Source organism: Prenolepis imparis, unplaced genomic scaffold, assembly GCF_030444845.1.
Source record: "Prenolepis imparis isolate NDT839.2.m4 unplaced genomic scaffold, iyPreImpa1.0 SCAF_14, whole genome shotgun sequence".
Taxonomy (NCBI): Eukaryota; Metazoa; Arthropoda; class Insecta; order Hymenoptera; family Formicidae; genus Prenolepis; species Prenolepis imparis.
Window position 1 is genome coordinate 1,501,128 of NW_028141172.1, and position 20,297 is coordinate 1,521,424.

Here is a 20,297-nt window from a genome sequence, read left to right on the forward strand (position 1 = left end):
AATCAATTACCGCTAATTTTTTTTCTGTTTTAATTCTAGTAAATCCAATTTCTGTCATCTTTCTCTCTCGCTTCAGTTCTAACGAAACCAATCCCGGCAAATTTTTCTCCTGCTCCGCTTGTAATAAACGGGGACCGATTCATCGGCCATTTATTTATCTTTCTTTGTACATCGAACGAGAAAATTTCAATGTTGACGGCGTGAAAAAGCAGTTGAACGAGTGCGGGATAATAAAACCGGACCGGGATGTCCATTACCTAGTGATTACGCAGGAAACTTTCACGAGAATTCTGATAATCGAGAGACCGTTCTCGACGAAACGATATTTACTTCGAACGAGAGATATCCCTTCTGAATCGAACGTGGGATGTTCAGGGAAGTGAATCCGAGCGATCTGGTAAAATTTCAGTAATTTTCCTAATGCAATTCGTGACGCATTCGGTTAATTGTTTCCGCTCGATTTAATTGTTACATCACGATGAGAAGAAAATGGTTTTTTTTCTCGCGCGTGTTATAATTGTATGATATTATATCAAAAATATTTATATTAATTTTGCAACACTCTCTCTCTCTCTCTCTCTCTCTCTCTCTCTCTCTCTCTCTCTCTCTCTCTCAGTATTTGTCGCGGTAAATTTGTTGGCATCTGTAAAAAAAATCGCGCAATTGCGGTTTATGGGCGAACGTTTTGTCAAAATTAAATTTAATCATTCAGGTGATTAAGTTCCAACACCAGACGTAAAAAAAGCCAGCATGTAGCGATATAAAAATTACGTACGAGTACACACAATTCATATTTAAAATTCGCGAAACTTTTATGGAATATTGTAAAGCGCAAGAATTATATTACTATCGTAAAATTTTACTCAAAAGAGAGCGAGATTACGGGATAAAATTTCTCGCATTGTCGAAATTATGGAAAATCGTGAACGCGCGCATCCCTTTTATCCTATTTTCTCTTTGCAAGGACAGCGCCGAGGATAATTTTACTTCGTCTCTTCGGCTATCGCGAACCAAGCGAGCGACCTCCCAGTCAATAAGCGTAATATTGTTTCCTCGACCCCGTTCGCACTCTACCATCATTCTCCCTTTAGCCTCTCCTCTCGCCTCAATTCTCGATGGATGGCGATCCATTCTCAATGCAGTCGGTGAAGCGAAGTGATAAAGTGTCCCAATTGTCTGATTCGTACGGTGTGTGGAAGCCATTTCTTCCCCTCCGTGCTATACCTTCATCCTCCCTTTCCTCTCCCTCCTTTCCCAAGGGTGCTGGGGCGCATCGTACGTGCTCGGAGTGAAAATTCGCGTAGACTGTCTGGGTGGCCGATCGACGCCGAAATTAACTGAAATTCCGCCGGAATACGCGTGTCCCTCCGAATCCCTCGGATGGCTCGCCGAATTGTCCGAACATATTCGGGCTAACGATTACAACGTCCCGATTTTATTCTTACGATGACTTTTCATTGTTCGCGTCGCTTCTGTTTGATAGATACGATAACACGCACACGAAAATGTGACACGCGGCGAACGAGAATGTCAAGGAAATTCTCAGGGTACCCTGATCACCTTATCGCGACGATAACGAATGGAAGCTCGAAAGATGTAAGGCAAAAGTTTTCGACGAAGAGAGGTCGAGGGAGAAAAGAGCGAGAAGAGAGTGGGGAGGGGTAGGTTATCTCTTAGTAATTGACCTAATGTATTGGCATATCGCGATCTGATAATATTCGAGAAAGCCTAATTTCCACTCGATCGAGCATGACAATCGCATTCACACGCAAATTGTAATCCATTTAGATGCCATTGTAAGTGCGTTTAATCGATTGTATACAGAATATATAGAGAGTGGCCTAGAGAATTCTTAAACGCTTCAGAGAGTTGAATGCGAAACTACAGTCTCTTCGGCTAATCTCAAGAGAGAAAGTCGAGTTTCTTTCGAGCAGAATTTTAATTTCAGACTAAGAGAAAAAGAGATATATATTCAGCTTCTTCAAACTGCATCTGTATATCTCAAACTTATTGTTAACTAAAGAATCTATCGCTAATACCTAATAGGGATTCTCTAAAGGATCAAGAATCGATGTTAAAATCTAATAAATTTCCACGAATTTTGTCCCCAATTAATCGCCGTGGCTTTACCAACCTGTTTAGTGACATCTATAGTATAAATTGTCCGCCTCTTCAAGTGAGATCCGCCGTTTCCGGAGTGTCGCCGGCACTTTCACGTAACTCCGATTGTTCGTCGTCGGATAGAAGCACTTGATCGAACTCGATCCGTCGCGTCGCGATGCGGGATCGTTTCACGGGCTCCGTCGAGTCGCTCATGTCTGAATCTTCGCAAACCCTCGGAGCTCTCGAAGCCGACTTGAGTAGTGAGTGTGTGCGGTCGACTCTTTAGTTTTAAAGCGCGATCGTACGAGCGATTGTTCGTCCCGACGATTTCGAGTCCTCGTTCATCCTCGACTCCATATCACTCGCGGTCCGATTTCTCAATAGAAGGAGACAGAAACTCCGGAAGGAGGGAGTCTGTGTGTGGTCGTTGAATATATAGAATATATATGTATATATATATATATATATTTCCCCCGGAATTAACGACGGGGGGGATCGTTCGTCGTCACGGCGACGTGATACGTCGCCGTCTCGTGAGCGAGCACTTGATAACCGATAACACCATATTGATTCGACGTCCTTGCCGCAGCAACATCGCAAAGATATCGCAGTAACATTGTTGCGCGTCCCCGTGATCCTCTTAGAAGCTCCTCGCGACTGCGCTTCCTTCCGCAAGCCGGCCGACTGCTACCATCCTCGCATTCCTCCTCCTCCATCACGGCGGCGGCTAACACGGCCGGCTCTTTCCATGAAAGCGAACCTCGTGGACCTCGGATACGAGTCGAAGATGTTGCATTGTCCCCGTTTCGGTGAGGAGAATGGAGCCGAGGTGTATATACCGTCGCGAGTCTCTCGAGTAAAATGGTAGAACGTTGTATATGGGTTTCTGAAGAAACGTATATATTTTTATATTTTGACTTCGATAAACTCTTGCTGAGAGAGAAACGAGAAGTTAGATAGACGCGATATACGTTGGGTTGTCTGGCCGATTTTTTTTTTCTTTTTCGAAAGTGATCCGGGAAGTTAACAGATTGAGACGATCGGGAGATTCCGGAGCGTTCGGAATTCGAGATGTCAATACTCGAAGCGGAATTTTCAATTTCAAAGAAAATTTGCAGCTCGATAAAGGATTTTACCACCTAATTCAAAATTCTAAGATCAATGCGAGGAATGCGAGGCTTGCGATAATTTGCGCGAAGAGAGTCTCCGAGTCTTATAAAGTTCTAGAAGATCAAGAATTTAATCATCATTTCCGATGATCAAACGATTAAAAATTTTTCTTTCGTCATGATTTCAAGTTTGAGGTGTAAAAAAAAAAACTGACAACTTAACGTAAATCGCAATCGAATGCCGTTAATATAAGTGCGAATACGAAATTTAGAGAAACATTTATTTTACTTTTATTTTGCTCTATTTCGCAAACAATAATTTTGAACGTTCCGTGATAGTAAAATATCACCGCGATATATCTTGGCGTTTTATCCTCCATTCGGCAGATAAAAAAATCTCTATCTCCATTTCACAGATATGTCCGCTGATGTTGTATTAAAAAAATGCGAAACATGTATATATATATATATATATATATATATATATATATATATATATGTATATACATATATCCCCTTTTTGATATCGCTTTCTACGCGAAGGTAGAGAAGTTCATTAAAACGAGAGCAATTTTAGCACATATATATATGCTCATCCTGCTTTCATCCCTTTGCGCGGTGGGCTGTGCTCCAAGAATTTCATCGCAACGAGCAAACAATCAATTTTTAATGTAATAATCACGTACGCGCGCCACTATTTGCTGCTGGGCGAATTTATAATCAAGCAAATATCTTCGTCGACCCACGTGATCGCATCGCCTCTTCCCGCTCCTCGCTCCTTCATCACTATGAACTTAATCTGCATGCGCAGAAATTATCCGGAAACGTGAGATCCGGATGTTATAATGAATAAAATTATTCCGTTAGATTAGCCGTGGTTTCCTTTCCGCGTAATTATAGTGTTACTTTGTTTACACAGTCAGATAAGTTTCTCTCGAAATTATATTTTAGCTGCCTACGATTTTTGATCAGCTTCTTGTCAAACAAAAAGTATATATATATTCTAGTATAAATGCCGAATTATTATCAACGTGTGAAAAAAAGAAAGATGATTTCTTCTGATCTTTTTTGGAATCGAAAAGAGAATCATCTCCGAATTGATGGAAGCAATTTACGAATGTTGATTACCTCTCGAAACCATCTATATCGCACAAAAAAATGGAAATTTCTCCTTCGAGCCGCGAAAGATAGAAAAAAAATCGTCTCGATTCAATGAATCCGCGATTAGTGAAATAAGAGACACATATATATGGCCAATCATTGCGATTCCCGACACTCTGCTTGTGCAGCATTTATATTGCTCGGTCAGCCTTCTTATCGTACTACTTTCGGAGACTATTCGTCGACTCTTCGGTGTCTGTAGTTAACGAGGTGATCAAAAAGGATCTCGCCGCAAATTTGGCAGATTGATCCGGGTAATTCGAGAGGGGCCTTCGAGAAAATTAACGGGAGTTGATAAATAATTTTTATACCGTCATTATTCTTTTATACGTTATACTGCTTTTACACTACACACACTTATACTCGAATATTATTAAAATAAAATAAGTATAAGGGATAATATTATATGTACAATATCAGATAATATCTTTTACACAACAGACAGTATATAGATTATTTATAGGAAGAAAATTAATAAACGATAGATAAAATTTATTATATTACGGATATTGTCGTGTTTTCCGATTATTGAAACGAATATAAATTATAATTCCGGAATAATTAACGTGAACAATGAATTTATATGCATAAAGTTAGCGTATTGTATTTAGTCATTTATCTTCTATTATATTGTTCCGTGTAGCACATTTTCATGTTAGTTTTATTAATTATATTCTATTTCTTCTTATTTTTAATAACGCGTACAGACTCTAGGTCCAGCAATTTATTCATTAGAAACTCTATTTTTGTTGTATTATATCAAGTTATTGTTATGTTACTAACAATAGAGTAATATTATACACACACACACATGCGCATATCAGTATATTTAGTTCTATTCTCTTTCCTATCGTATTTAATGTTATTTACGTTATGTCGTTTAATCCGATTATCCGTTATTTTAACCAGATTGTGTCGTAAATCATATTAATTAATGCCTATTCTGTTTGCTATCCATTTACTCAATTGTATCATCAAAAACCTTGTTAAATTATTCTGAATTTTATCAATTATTTTCATATATAAGTATATCATTTAACCGCGCATAATTTTTACCCTATAATATTATATGGGGGAATTGGTCTATTAATATTAATTGAATATCGCTTATATTTTGTCAGACTACAACTTTTTGCTTCCCCTTTTTAATTCATTTAAGATTCCGTGTTTAATAAAATTTTATTATTCCATCTCCATCTAATCGTGTTTTTACACTAAGTATATTATTTACGCCTTATTTCGTCCTCGGATTACTATTATTCCATTTTACTACCTTCGTTTCAGCCCCTCCGTTTAAACACCCCGAAAACAAGAGCTCGATGGAGGATAAAATGCCGATTTGTTCCTTCTTCATTTCCCGCGGCAGTAATAATCATTGCTATATATAATAGTATATATAAGGTATATCCGCGTTTTCCCAACAGGACGGAATAATTTATTGCAACGAGAGTAAAATTTCTCGCAGTTTCAACTGTGTATAGAGGGGAAAGTCCCCGAGCGATGTTCGTTGCTTATTTTTGCCTTTCTCAACACCCGGATAAAGTTTTCAGAGCATTCGTCACTGTGTCTCACGAATCCACGAGTTGAGCAATCATCTTGCATCTTCGAGAAATCCGAGAAAAAAATAAAAAAAACGCTACTCTCTCTCTCGAGATCGTCGCCCTAGATCTTATTCGCGGATGAGATTCCGTCGAGATGATCTACCGGCAGAGGTATCTACCTCACACACGAAGGCAGTGATCGACGATCTTGATCAGCTGTCGTAGACTGCGAACACTCGGTATACGCGTAATTATACGCACAATTAGTTCTCTCCGCGTTTTCCGACCGTACAACGATGAGCTTCCCGATTAGGCACGATCGCCGGATATTCTCGCCATCCCCGTCGTCGTCGTCGACGACGACGATGATGATGGCTCGCCGTCGTTCTCTCGCGTCTCTCTGGGCGCGACTTCCTAGTGACGCGTTTCGCGCGCGCGATTTCAAGCGGACGATGTCAATTTTCCTCGGCGAAATCGTCGCCCTCCGTTTTTCCTTCACCCCCGCCGTCGACAACGCTCATCGATCACGGCGTCTCCTCGTCGTCGACGGCGTCGTCGTCGTCGTCGTCGTCGTCGTCGTCTCAAAGAGAGATCGATTGAAGGCGCAGCCTCCGCTTCGACGATGGATCCCGCGATTCGCGAGGAACTTGTCGCGCGCCACGCTCATCGGAAGGGGGTACGTGGGGGAGGGGGTGAGATTATGAGGAGAGTACGGGAGGGGATGACGGGGGATGAAGAGAGAGGGAGGGTACGATCGGACACTGCCTGTGACAGGCGAGCGAGCGACGCCCGCTCCGAGGATCCGAAAGAGACACCCGCCAGAACTAGGCCCGACGATGCTGATTGGATTTCGGGGGAGGGGGTAGATAGTTGGGGGAGGGAGAGTCGGAAAGAGAGAGAGAGAGAGGGGAAGAAACAGACAGAGAGAGAAAGAGAGAGAGAGGAGAGGAGAGAGAGAAAGAAAGAGAGCGCGCGAGGCGAGGCGAGCGAGAGAAGCGCCAGTGGTGAGCGTCCGCCCGCTGCGACGCTCCCGACAGGACTGCTCCCCATTTATGCCTTTCCCTCCCGCGGCCTTTCCTACCCCCATTCCTCCCCCCTTCCCTCTTCCACCCTCATCGCCGATCTCATCACGGCGGCGCAGCCACCCTTGCGCTCGTGCGCTCCCTCCCCTTCCTCCCCCTCCCTTCGGTGCACACATCGTGTGAGTAGAGCGAAACTACCCCCCGTCCGCGCTTCTTTCACCCTCTTCTCGCGCCACGTCGACTACACGCGGCACGAGGGGATCCGGTAAGGGAGAGCAGAGGGTAGGCGGATAGAGGCATCAGGTATACAATTCCGCCGCGTATACAAGTGTGTAAACATATTTGCGTGCTGGTTAATTTCAGTCGTATCAGCTCGTCGGAATGGACAAACGGAGGAAGTAGCTATATATGAGCGCCGGGGGTTTTAAACGCGAACGCGCGGGCGCTACTTTGCGGTTTTCCTCTTCTCGTTCTCGGCTTGTGTGGATAATTTTCCCGTGCAAAGTTGTCGAATCGACTGCGTAGGTTGTACACATAGATACTGGGAATTAGGATGCACACCCTTCTCCGTGAGTAGAAGTTAATAATCGTCGATGAAACATAGGGAATCAAAGGAACTTCTCTATCCTGCGCTTTTGGGAAACGAGTCTATTAAACTCGCTACATGGCAAATATTCATATAGATATATAGTTGTAATTTACCGTGCATGCGGATTAATTTCTCCCCGAGTTTGATATGTACACCTACACACGCACACGTACACATTTGGTATAAATTAGACAATTTGATTTCAAACTGATTGCAATCTCGATCAATTATTTTTGAATTATGTAAAATATTAAGAATGATATTGTTTTGTATTAGATTAATAGAATTTGCTGCTTCCGACAAGAATAATGTAGTGCTTCAAGTATTCGCGGTCGATAGTGCCGAGTCTGTGGTTCTTGCTACCGGATGTAAAATAGTAAAGGTAGATTTAACCGATGAGAAAGCGAGTGTCCATATGGCAGCACTTGACTCCGTCATTTATCAAAGCCAGCTGCTTCCTGAGTTCTGGCGATAGCGAGTTGTGAATCGAACACACGTGGTCGGAAAGAGCAAAAATGGAGCGCACCACGTCGCGCTTTTGTGTGTGTATGTGTGTTTCGTCGCAGGTATTCGCGAAAATTTTGCATTCGTTTCAAAGTGAAATTAGCAAGTATCTCGCTCTCGCACTTGAACTTTTCATTCCTACTTCCCGCGCCATCCCGACGGCGATTAGCTCCATTCAAGCATTGGCTTCATCATTTTTCTCTTTAATAACGAGATCTCTTTGACGAACATTCAATTCATCAGCGAATAAAAGAAAATAATTAACGCGAATAATGCTCTGAGTGCACGAATGATGCCTGTGGAACCTCCTTTATGACGTTTAATATTCCGTTCAATTTGCACTTGCATTCGTCATTCGCAGATTCTACGAAGTGAATAATAGATGATTTTACATAACTTGATTATCGTTTGATCATCGCGCGGTTGCGTGTAAATTTTATCGCGGTGATAATCGAGATATTTAAGTCGGCTTTAATAAGAAGCGCAATTTGTTGTAACAAACAATAATGCAATCGTCAAAGTATCTTCTTTTCGCCTTTAACGTACTCGTTGTTTAAGAGTCGCGTTAAGAAAGACACAAGAAAATGAGTGTGCAAGCTCCCCGTAAGAACTAATTTCTCGTCTTTGCCTTGACTGAAAGCTTATTACCGCCTTAGAGAAACCCCCGACTTTGACGCGGACAAACGCGAAAATCGATAATGTAGCAACGTTCGAACTTTAACCGGTGAAACGGTACCTCCCGGGGAAACAATAGAACGAGTTTTCGGCGAACAAATAATAATATATTATGCCAACATACACACATACGGAGAAACTTGTGCATGAGGCAATCGTGTATGCGGTTCGTCTCCCAGAGCTTTCGGACAGGTGTCAGATTTGAATGCGTGCAATCAGTTGTGCATGCTACATGTAATTACTGTAATTATGGGGCCAACAGTCGCGCTAACCTATTCGCACGTCAATCACGTTTGGTTAATACATTTCGGATAACGCGCATAAATTGTATAAATCAATAGATCAATAGGTAGATCGATCCGAGTCCCCTTTGGAATTATTAGCCACGCGGAACACTTGTATACAGCGGTACGGAATTGTGTTTGGTACTCCCCTCCCCCGCGCAAGATTAAACATGCCGATAATTGATCCAGTTGATTAAGCCACAGATTCGAAAGGCAACTGTTGAACGCTCGCATCGCGAAAAAAAATATCCCGTCCTTTTGTCAATATTTTTATTTTCTCTTCTTTCTTATGAAGATTTATTCGAATCAAGATTGCCTCTCGAATCATCGAGAACTCTGGTCACTTTGAATTCCAATCATCGATTCCAGTCATCGTATATTAAATATTATCTCTATACACACACACATACATGCATACAGACAGCCTATTCATCTCTTTGCTCAAGTATCCCGTCGTTTGTCCATTATAACTGGCGACTTGCCATTAGTCTATCGGTATTAGTCGCCATTAGTTATATGCGATTCGTATTACTCGCGGATTAATTCTCGAAGCCCTTTCATTTACAGATTAACCTGGAACTCCCATCCGTGGTATGTTTTGGAGTTATATTACCCATACCAAACTTGGCCCTGTTTGTTAACGAGAATCCGATAAATTTCGGAACAGGCGAGACAAATGCGAGATAAATCGAACTCTGGTTGGAGGAAAAAAAAGAGATTTTTTTTTTATATGTTAATGGTTCGATAATTGATAGATAAACGGAATAGAATATAGTGGAATACAGAGACCGGCTATAGAGAGGATAAAGGGGAGAAATAAAGTCAACCTCCTTAGTTCCTTATCTCGGAAACTTAATTGTTAGTTTGGAAAATTGCATTCGCGGGAACGTAGAAAGCCGTGGATGCAAATTTCGCTCAAGCGAGAAGACTGGTAAGAATTTTAAACTTCGATAAATGACGACAGGAGAGCTACAACTTTGGTACTCTACTGAACCGATGTCGAAGGGTTGATAGACGTAATGGAAGACACGACGAGGATGGTTGATAGGGAAACGAGGAATAAATGGGACCGACAGAGTCATCCCATCGTTGGTTTAACATCTAATAATCCGCCATTTGTTTTGCGCACACAAAACGCGAAAGTTTTCCTCGCTAAAACGTTTCGAAATTGACATATTATCGAAAGAGATTTTTTTAAGGTGGACGGACGATTTTTCAACTAAATGTCGCTTTTATTTGTCGCTGTTGTTTTTTTTTTAACATTAATTAATTAATTGGTAATTTATTTTCAAACACTTAATATTTTTTAGTATTTATGTTCGAGTATCGCGTCAAATTTTTTAAAAATATTTTTAATTTTATTTTTTATAGTGTGCAATAAGTTTTAATATGTTTCACATTTACTGTAAATTATTCCAATAATGAAGAGACTTTTTCGCCTCTTAACTTTTTAATTTTCAACATCGAATATCCAATCTAGTCTCAAAAGTTCTAGCTTTTTAATATTTCACAAAATAAGTAAAACTTCTCAACTTTCTTAACGATGAATATAATATCTCTGGAGCGGGGATGAGAGTATTGAACTTGAATATAGCTGCCTTGAGAATTTCCGATCCGTGTATTTTCTTTGAAATATCCTGGATATCCGGATGCGAATGGCGGATTTGATATATATTTTTTTTATTGCGCAAAGAAAGGAAAATGAAAGAAGTTTTCACATTTCGGTCAGATAAATCCATGCCATTGATTCCGTGACCTAAATCACACAAACTTCTTGGATCTTTAGGACTCTTCGACGACGCGAAAGTGGCCAACAAGGATGTCGAAATTATATTAGACGAGAGAATAAATAGTATTCTCATGTTGAAGCATAATTCTGACAAAACTTTTCCACGAACATTTGTAAAAAGGTTGTCTTGTGAAAGGTTTTTTTTTCTGGCCTCTCGCTTCCTAAATCTACAATTTAATTTTTAGACGCCCAAATTGTTCGAATCTTAAATTCTCAACTTTTACTTTTGGGAGTTAAATCTTAATCTTTTCTTGGGTACTATCTTTAAAATTTTTAAATCACACGTAATGCTTACATTCTTGAATGTTAAATTAATTTCTGCGAGAATAAATGTCAACACGAACATAAAACGATTAACAGCCAAAAAATGAACTGTTTATTAACTAAACTGACTGCATCGATATACAACTACCTGTCGTTATAACAAAATAAAGAAGTGTATATATGTGTGTGTATATTAAGAGTGGTTGCTTTATAAACGAGCAGTGACTTCTATGGTTCACGGAACGTGACGCGAATAAAAACGCTCCGAACTCGAAAGAGAGAAATGTGTAATCCAGAGGTTGATTAACTTTTCACGCTCAGCATTTTCAATCGCGAACATAAGCCGAATTATAATTCAAGTCGCGTCATTTAAACGATCTGACAAGTAGAAAAAGCAGAAATTATAAAAAAAAGAGCAATTTAAAGTCAATTATACCTAAAATTGATTTACAGAAAAGCAAAATATTTGGATAAAGAACGGAGAGACAAAATAAAGTGTGACGAAGTAACTCCAAATAAACCCCCGGATACGAGACTTTAACCGTAAATGTTCTTCATTATCGAGATATCGGCGAAAAGAGCCATACACAGATACAGATATAGAAGCAAGTGCCGCGGAGAGTCTATAAAGTTTATAATTTCGATAAAAAAGAAAAAAACGACCGTCGCCAATAGTATAGGCGAGACGCCTTAGCAGAAATTGTCAATAATCCTTGCCCGACCGAGTCTCTAATCCAGTTTTCTGTCGGAGAAATTAGCACGTGAAATCCTTCGCAAGGTCGAGTAATAAAGCGAAAGCGATAAATCGAGATACGCGGGGGCCATTTTGCGGAATTGTTTTTACTGCGCCGCGGTTTGTTTCGATATGGAAAAAAAGAAAGAGAGGAAAAAAAAAACCGCCAGACCAACTCTCGCCTCGGAAAAATCGCTCTTTTTCACGCAGGAACAAAGATTCCTCGACGTACATCCAGATATATGTCCCTTCGCTATTTTTCTCCCGTTTACAAAAGCCCGGTGTTCATATCGCAGATGTGACTTTCAACCCAATTATGATTTACGAGACCCGCCGTCATCCTTCCCACAGAGGACGAAAAATGTGTGACGCACAAATATTTCAACGGTGCCCGTCGCGTACATTTTTATATAACACAAAGGAAAAGATTACGCTCGTAAATTGGGCGGAGAATAAAACCTACTACGATCTAATTCGGCTCGCGTGTTCCGGGATGCCATGTCCAAGATTCCCTCCCTCGATTTTCCTTTTCTCCAAGAAATAAAATTTGACATTGAATTTTATTTTTCGTTTTCGCAATCTACCCCTCTCGAATTTTAAATGTCTTTCGAAGGGTATACGAGGCCTTCGAAAGACATTTAAAATTCGAGAGGGGTAGATTGCGAAAACGAAAAATAAAAGAGAGATTCGAGAATTCAAAATATCATGCAAAACTAATGAAAACGATAGAAGAGGGTGGTCCTTTATTTCCGCCATCATTTAAACATAAATGTGGTGCGAAAAAAATTGTAAACGTCTTCGTCGCACGATTATTTCAATAATACGCCCTCGTATTATAATCGCATTCGATCTGCAAATAGGAATTCAACGAATGAACACTCTCCTATCTCGCGGATCGACGAGCGACTCGATCGCGAAATGCCTGCTCATGAATTTTTCAATAGAAGCTTGTTAGGTATTCCGCATAAATGTCAAGGCGATTCATATTGTCGCCGCGGAAATCGCCGGTATGCGTTTTTTAATTTCTATATTCGTGACAGTTGGAATCGACATGACGCGGTCCAGTTGACGCATTCAACCGCTCTAAAATCTCTTAAAGTTTCAAAGCGCTAATATTCCCCCGGTGCGCACCGGACCCGACGCCAAAGGACTCAGAATTCAAGGGAAATTCGGGAGGGAGGAAAGTTTCCAAGTTCCAAAGTTACTTATATCCCTCTCCCCGCGTTCCCCAAAGACTCGTAAAATACTTGATCATAAAGTACTTGAGTTTCAGAGTTTTAAAGCGCTCTGGCTCTTTCAGTTCTAAACACAAAATGCTGGAGTTTGAAATATTCAAAGCATAGAGGAGAACCTCGATACACACAAATGAGGTGAGTTCTATAGAGACCGAGATCCTTGAAAATTCGAAAGATCCCGATTTTTCCGCGACTTAATTTCTTCGAGAGCGAAACGAGCTGAAATCGATAACGCGACAGCTCCGATGCCCCGCTTGTTTTGCACGACGAGGTGTATTTCCCTCTCGCAGGAAACTCGATATCGGGAGATATTGGTATCAATAATTCATGAGGTACAATGCCGCGCTTATTCAAGGGTACACCCGTAACCAGATCCCGCGCGGATTCCGCGAGACATGAAACGATATGTCATGCCGAGAGATTAATGCTGTCCATTATCATGATTTATGTAAGGCGCGTGATAGATCGCAAGAATAATCTCATGGGCGCGTGCAGCTGCAGCGACGATCCGCGAGCGCGTTGATTACGTGAATTCATACAGATAACATCTGCCGCATGAATATATGTACGATTAATTAGTGCAAAATGTTGTAGTACGCAAGAGGTCCAAGACTCGCTTGTTCAAAACTTCAAGTTAAATTCCACAAAATTAAAACTTTCAAAAAGAGTTAAATTTTTTATAACGATTTAAGGTTTAAATAATTGAATTTGACGGTCTATAATTTTCCAAAGATCCGAAATAGCAAAAGTCTCCGAATAGCAATCGGAATTACTCGCGCGATTGAGAAGTACAAGATATTTCATTCGAAATACACATGAATTACAAATTAAATTCCATAAAATTAAAACTTCCAAGAGCTAAAATTTTTTATAGCGATCTAAGGTTTGAATAATTGAATTTGACGGTCTATAATTTTCCAATAATCCAAAATTCGAAAATTTCGAATCCCCAAAAGTCTCCAAATAGCAATCAGAATTACTTGCGTGATTGAGAAGTGCAAGATATTTCATTCGAAATACACATGAATTAAAAGTTAAATTCCATAAATATAAAACTTCCAAGAAGAGCTAAATTTTTTATAGCAATCTATGGTTTGAATAATTGAATTTGACGGTCTATATTTTTCCAAAGATCCGAAATTCGAAAATTTCGAATCCCCAAAAGTCTCCGAATAGCTAAACAATCGAAATTACTTGCGCGATTGAAAAGTGCAAGATATTTCATTCGAAATACACATGAATTAAAAGTTAAATTCCATAAAATTAAAACTTCCAAGAAGAGCTAAATTTTTTATAGCAATCTATGGTTTGAATAATTGAATTTGACGGTCTATAATTTTCGAAAGATCCGGAATTCGAAAATTTCGAATCCTCAAAAGTCTCCGAATAGCTAAACAATCGAAATTACTCGCGCGATTGAGAAGTGCAAGATATTTCATTCGAAATACACACGAATTACCCACTCGAGTTTGCAACGGAACAACAACTTTTTTAATCGTAGAACTTTGAGCGCAACCATAGTGAGGTGATGTATAAAAGTAGAATCAAACAAAGGGAAAAAAAGAAGAGAAATCGCGAGGAAGAGAGAAGCGTTTGTATATAGCGGTATTCGGATCGCTGTATATAAACTCACAGTGCCTCTTTTTGCGACCATTTTCTTTCAGTTGTGCGGAAAAAGGCTCCACGATTAAAGCTGCATCAAGGTGAACGTTCGCAAAAAGTGAACGATCGAAGCAAAAGGGACTGCTCCTCCTCTTCTTCCTTACGCTTTTCTTCTCATTTCTTCAATCGGACAAAAGAAAAAGAAAGATAAAAGAGGGGTAAATTCCTTCTCCCGCAGAGAAGGAGCTTGTTTTTCCGACATTGTTCAGGGTGTGATGTTATCACGTCGCAGCTTTTATCTTCAAACAAAAAGAAACGAGAAAAAAAGAACAAAAAATAAAAAAAACGAAAAAATTCAAAATTTTACATTTTCAGAAACAAAGTTGGACTTATAAAATGGAGAAACGTTTCGTAAATTTTTAAAGCTAAACCGTGAAGCGTCTTCTTTCAAGGATTTCACAACTGCAATATTTTACAATTTTTAAATCCCGAGAGGAGATTTAGAGAGAGAGAGAGAGAGAGACTCGGATTTTAGGAAAAAAATGCACCGCGGTAGAGGGAACTAAAATTTTCCATATACCACGCGCGGTTTGCAAATACCAAGATTGAAAGCTTTTAGTACGCGATGAAGTGTTGCGCAGAGAAATCGGAACGTTATTCGCATGTCATATGTAATACATGTGTGAATGCATGTGTGTGTGTGTGTGTGCAATATATCAGCTTCTCTGCGCGAGAACGCAAAAATAAAGCCGTTACGTGTGAACGCTAAATACCGGCGATATGAAATTGCGGCTCTGAAACGTCGGGAGCGAGGAGGAGCCAAAGTTTTAGTTTGACGGCGGAGCTTATGAATTCGCGAGCGTTATCGTTTGCATATACGCGTCCCATCATTCAGGATCTCGCGGCAAATCCTCGCGAAAGGCATTCAAATGTGCGTGCACAATATGTGCGCAACACGTGGTCCGTCGTTGCTACTGAACTCTCGTATAAAAACGCGATGACAGAATTATCAGGTGTGCCGTGTCGCTTAATCGTCGCTAAAGCGATTTCTGTTTTTTTCTGTTCGATAGCGCGGAATTTCGACACGGGATATTTACCCTTCCAACGGGATATTTTTGGAATCGTGATTCATTAAAGCTTTATACAGGGTGTCCGGTAATAGTCGCATCAACCGTCGTGTGCAGATTCCTGGGATCATTTGGAGACGATTTTTCCTCAGCGAAAATGTCGAGGGAGGTCATTATTTTTTGCATGTTTTCAATTTTTGCCATCATGTATCTTTGTAACTAAGCCTTAAATTAAAATTCTATTAAAGTAAACTCTACCTAAAATTAACTGAAGAATGTGAATTTATTATTATTTTATTTCCACAAGGCTTAGTTTGCGAAAAACCCTTTATTTTCAATCGCTTATACTCGAAAATTATTGGTGTCTCGACATTTTTGCTGAGGAAAAATCGTCTCCAAATGATCCCAGGAATCTGCACACGACGGTTGATGCGACTATTACGGGACACCCTGTATAGCCGGAGAGAAAATTTCCCCGTGAGAGTTTCGATCAAAATTTCAAACGGTACCCCGCGAATGCGCTTTCATACAGATTTCGAATCGTTGGAACTTTGTATATTCGGATTTCGGCAATTTTCGATCTTTCACTCGAAGTCTTTAAATCTAATTTATTATAGGTTCAGAAATAAAACTTTGAAACATTCCCAATCTCTTTGGATCCAAAAAAACTTTATAACAAATCGAAAAGATTCTGATATACATATATAAATACAAATTTCGATATAAAAGGGCTAGTAAGAGTTCTAGTAAATTCCTCTATACTTATTTTGAATTAATAAAAAAAGAAACTCTGTTATCGATATGTTGAGGATGGAAAGTGTTCAAAAAAAATGTAGAGAAATTTAAAAATAATTTTGTCGCACCTAATACGTGTGACTCTTATCAGCCCTTTTTATACCTGAAAAAAATTTTATATATCTGGAATTTTGAATTCCACATTTATCCGAAAGCTCGAAATTTCACCGTGACGAGACTCGTCACATACCCGCCGATCCACTATTGTTCGCATTCTTCTAATTACTCGACAGAGACCGAACCGAGAGAGAACGTGGGATAATTAACAAGATGCTTGTGGCAGGGACGAATGTTACCACGTGCACCGAAACCTGCAGCGTCCAGTGCACGCAATTCATTAAGGCGTCCCCGAAGCGAATTGTTAGTCCGTTAACGTAACATAGATCTAGTTCCCGCACTGTCGACATTTCGCCGATGTAGATATTGCGTTTCACACAGCGCCCGCGGGCCCCGACAAATTAGCATATCAGATACTTGCGTAATGTTGCACGATGAGAATTTCGCGTTCTCGCCGGTCCTGAGATAGCGAGTTTAGACACTCGGAAAGCGTTGAAAGCCGCATTAAAGCAGCGGCAAGGAGAGAGAGAGAAATACAAAGCGCGAGAAATGTAACGCGGCGAATTAAAATCTTCCCAGGCTCCTGCTGCTCTCGCGCGGATCAGACAATGCAATGCGACAGAGAGAGAGAGAAACCCCTCGGACAATATTTGCGGCGTGCAACTTTAACCGTCGTCTTTACGAGGGTATCTGCGAAAAAAGTGCCCGCTGTAAATGTATCGCGTGGCGCATTTACGACGCGGATAAACCTCCTTCATAGTTTTTGTTTTTTTCGTTTTTTTTCGGCCCATTAACGCGGAATGCACACGCTTGCGGGATTTTCCGCCACTTTTATCATTACGAAAACAACGGTGGGATGAATACAAGGTCTCTGAAAAGAGCGTGTTGTTGTTGAAAATTATGCATATTACGCATATTATCCAAAGTACCCCGCACTAATCTTATGTGAAATGGATTTTGGTTGAATCAGCTGTTTTTTTTATATATGCTGTAGCTTATGACCTGCAGCACAAAAGATGTAATAGCCTCAAAGCTAAATAATGGGATGAATGGATAGTTACTGATTTACAACCAGTCAAACACGAAAAACTCGGGTTCTGCAAGTTGTTTGACTGGCTGTAGCTCAGTAACTGTCCATTATTTAGTTTCACATCTTTTGTTCAGCAGGTCATAAACTGTAACATATAAAGAAACCAGTTTATCTGACCAAAATCCATTTTATATAAGATTAGTACAAGATACTTTGATGATAGATATTTTATATAAATAAAAATCACGGGCTCGAAATATTATTTATTATGGATTTTAGATTTTCTCCCTTTTCGCGGAGAGATGGCAATCTGATGACACGTGGAGATACAAGTGCAGCGTAACGTCAATGAACGAAAATTCGGCCAACGGCTGTTCGCGATACGCGCGTGTCATTTGATTAATTATACGCGCGCGCGGCATTTGTCGTCGCGCATCCGGAAAGTTCTTTCGACACTTTCCTGTCAACGCGAAAATCCTGCCGTTCATTAAACAGATCTGTGATCCGCTGATTATGTCGAATCGTGCGTTAATTAACGAACCGTCGCCTTCTCTCCTCCTATCGAAGTACTATCTCCTAATTGCATCATAAAATTCGCAATTGTCAACCAAATAGAAGATTCGCCAGTTTAAACATATATTTTAATCAAAAATTTAATTCATCGAGACGATCGATCCTTTGAAGAATCAGAAATTATATATAATAAATATTATATTTATATATAATATTTATTATATATATTATTATATATATTATATATTATAATATATAATATTATATATAAATTATAATAAATATTTATTAAAATTATTAATTATATATATTTATCAAAATTATATATAATATTTATTGAAATGATAATCCCGAATTTTCGTCCCCCTAAATAATTCCCTTAATCGCCGTTTAACGTAAACAGTTGGCGAAATGGAGCTTGCATTCCTGCGAAAGCGATCGTCTTGACCGTATAACCGTCGTCATGCGTCGTCTTGTCGGGTTTCATTACCTCGGCCGCGACGACAGCCGAGCCGAGCGCTGCGGCTGACACGTCGCGTGATGTACTACTGGCACGCCCGGAAAGCGCACGTCGGTCGCCGTTCGCCGTTTCCACTGTCGTCGCGGCCGCATTCCGACGACTACTACTACTTGTCAGTAGTAAAACATGGTACGGCGCGGCGAGCGCTTCTCATTTCTCATCGTCTGTCTGAATCTGCGATCTCTCGCTCGCGACAGAAGAATGTACTTCGCGATTTTCGGATGAACGATAATCCAGGAATGAAACATGTTACCAACATCGATCGATCTTGTGTCACGAGATCATTCGAATAAATTAGTGCGATTGCAAAAGTATCAAAAACTATATAATTATATATATATATTAGAAGAAATTATATGTATACAATATATAAAATATATACAACACATGTATAATAAAATATATATAATATATATATATAATTATACACTAAGAATATATATAATTATAATTTTATATATATATATATATATATATAATTTTAAAATAATAATAAAATAAAAAATATATATAAACTCTTCTGTGATAAAAATCTTCGTTAAAAAAGTTACTTTATTCTTCTTTCACGTTATATAATAAGTTCAGTAGTTAGTTTGTTTTCTCTGGACGTACATCTGTCATTATACCGGGATTAAGGACCCTGGTATAATCAACTGAAGCTACAGAATAAGATGCATACCGCACTATCATCCTAAGAGAATTCACCTCGCAAGAAGCACCATTCGGTCTAGCTTCTGGCTTTTTGTTGCGCCAACTTAGTATCCTAATTAAATTCTACATTCAAAATATCTCGAGTGGAATTTACATCCATTAATTAGTTTCATACTTCGAGTAATTCTTTTCTCCTCGAGCTTTCCTCGTAAAAGCTCGATTGCTCGGTAACATCTTTTATTACCCTTTTCGCATTATTATTTCATTTTTAAATCGAGAAATTGTAAAAAAACAAATTTGCAATTGTATAAAAGTTTAGACTTCTATAAAGACTTTTGGACGACAATAAACAGATTTAAATATTTTTTATCTTTTTCTATTCTATCCTCTATATCTTTTTCTATATTTTAAATTTATTTACTCATTTATTTGCAAAGCTCTGATTTGTCAGAAAACTTATTATTAAACTCTAGTGCTCAAGTGCTTAAAGATTTTCTCTCACAGGACACATCCCTTTCGTCCTAGTGATAATCATCGTGTCGGTAATTTTTGAAGATTGCTTGAATAATAATTTCAAAGTCAAGAACTGAGCGCAACTTATTCGACTCCGATAAGACCCACTCTATATTTTAGAAGCTATTAATAGAAATCAGCTTGAGACATTTATATAATTTAGGTATACAATTTAATGACCGTCATTATCGTTGCTGATGAACTGCGCTCGTTCCACAATGTAGAATCCATACAATTGCGAAAGTACAATAATTATCTAATAGTTGTTCCGATAATGATAATTGAGATTGCTAGATATATGCTCACAGATACATATATATGCGTTCTTTCTCTCTATTTGTGTCGCATTATCTCGGACTCTTTCGTTTCTTTCCTTGAGGTCCAAAGCCTTTATCAAACTCGACGTTTCGCGCGCAACGACGATGCAGCCGCGGGGGAAGAGATAAAAACGGGATTTTTAGAGAGAGAGAGAAAGAGAGACGCGATTGCAGAGAAAAAACTTTTCTTTTCTCGAGTATTTTCGCGTATCTCGCATATCCC

The 20,297-nt window shown here is 39.5% G+C and overlaps 1 protein-coding gene across 4 annotated transcripts in view; it reads right to left on the reverse strand.

Moving 5' to 3' along the window:
• Sk (small conductance calcium-activated potassium channel) overlaps positions 1–20,297 on the reverse strand; it is a 132,139-nt gene that overhangs the window by 47,221 nt on the left and 64,621 nt on the right. Inside the window, exon 1 of one of the 4 annotated variants that reach the window (XM_083054740.1) lies at positions 2,135–2,564. The exons of the other annotated variants lie outside the window; for them this stretch is intronic. The gene's annotated coding sequence lies outside the window, so the exon portion shown is untranslated. Of the gene's footprint in view, positions 1–2,134; positions 2,565–20,297 lie in introns of those variants that run through there. 4 annotated transcript variants of the gene reach the window in all.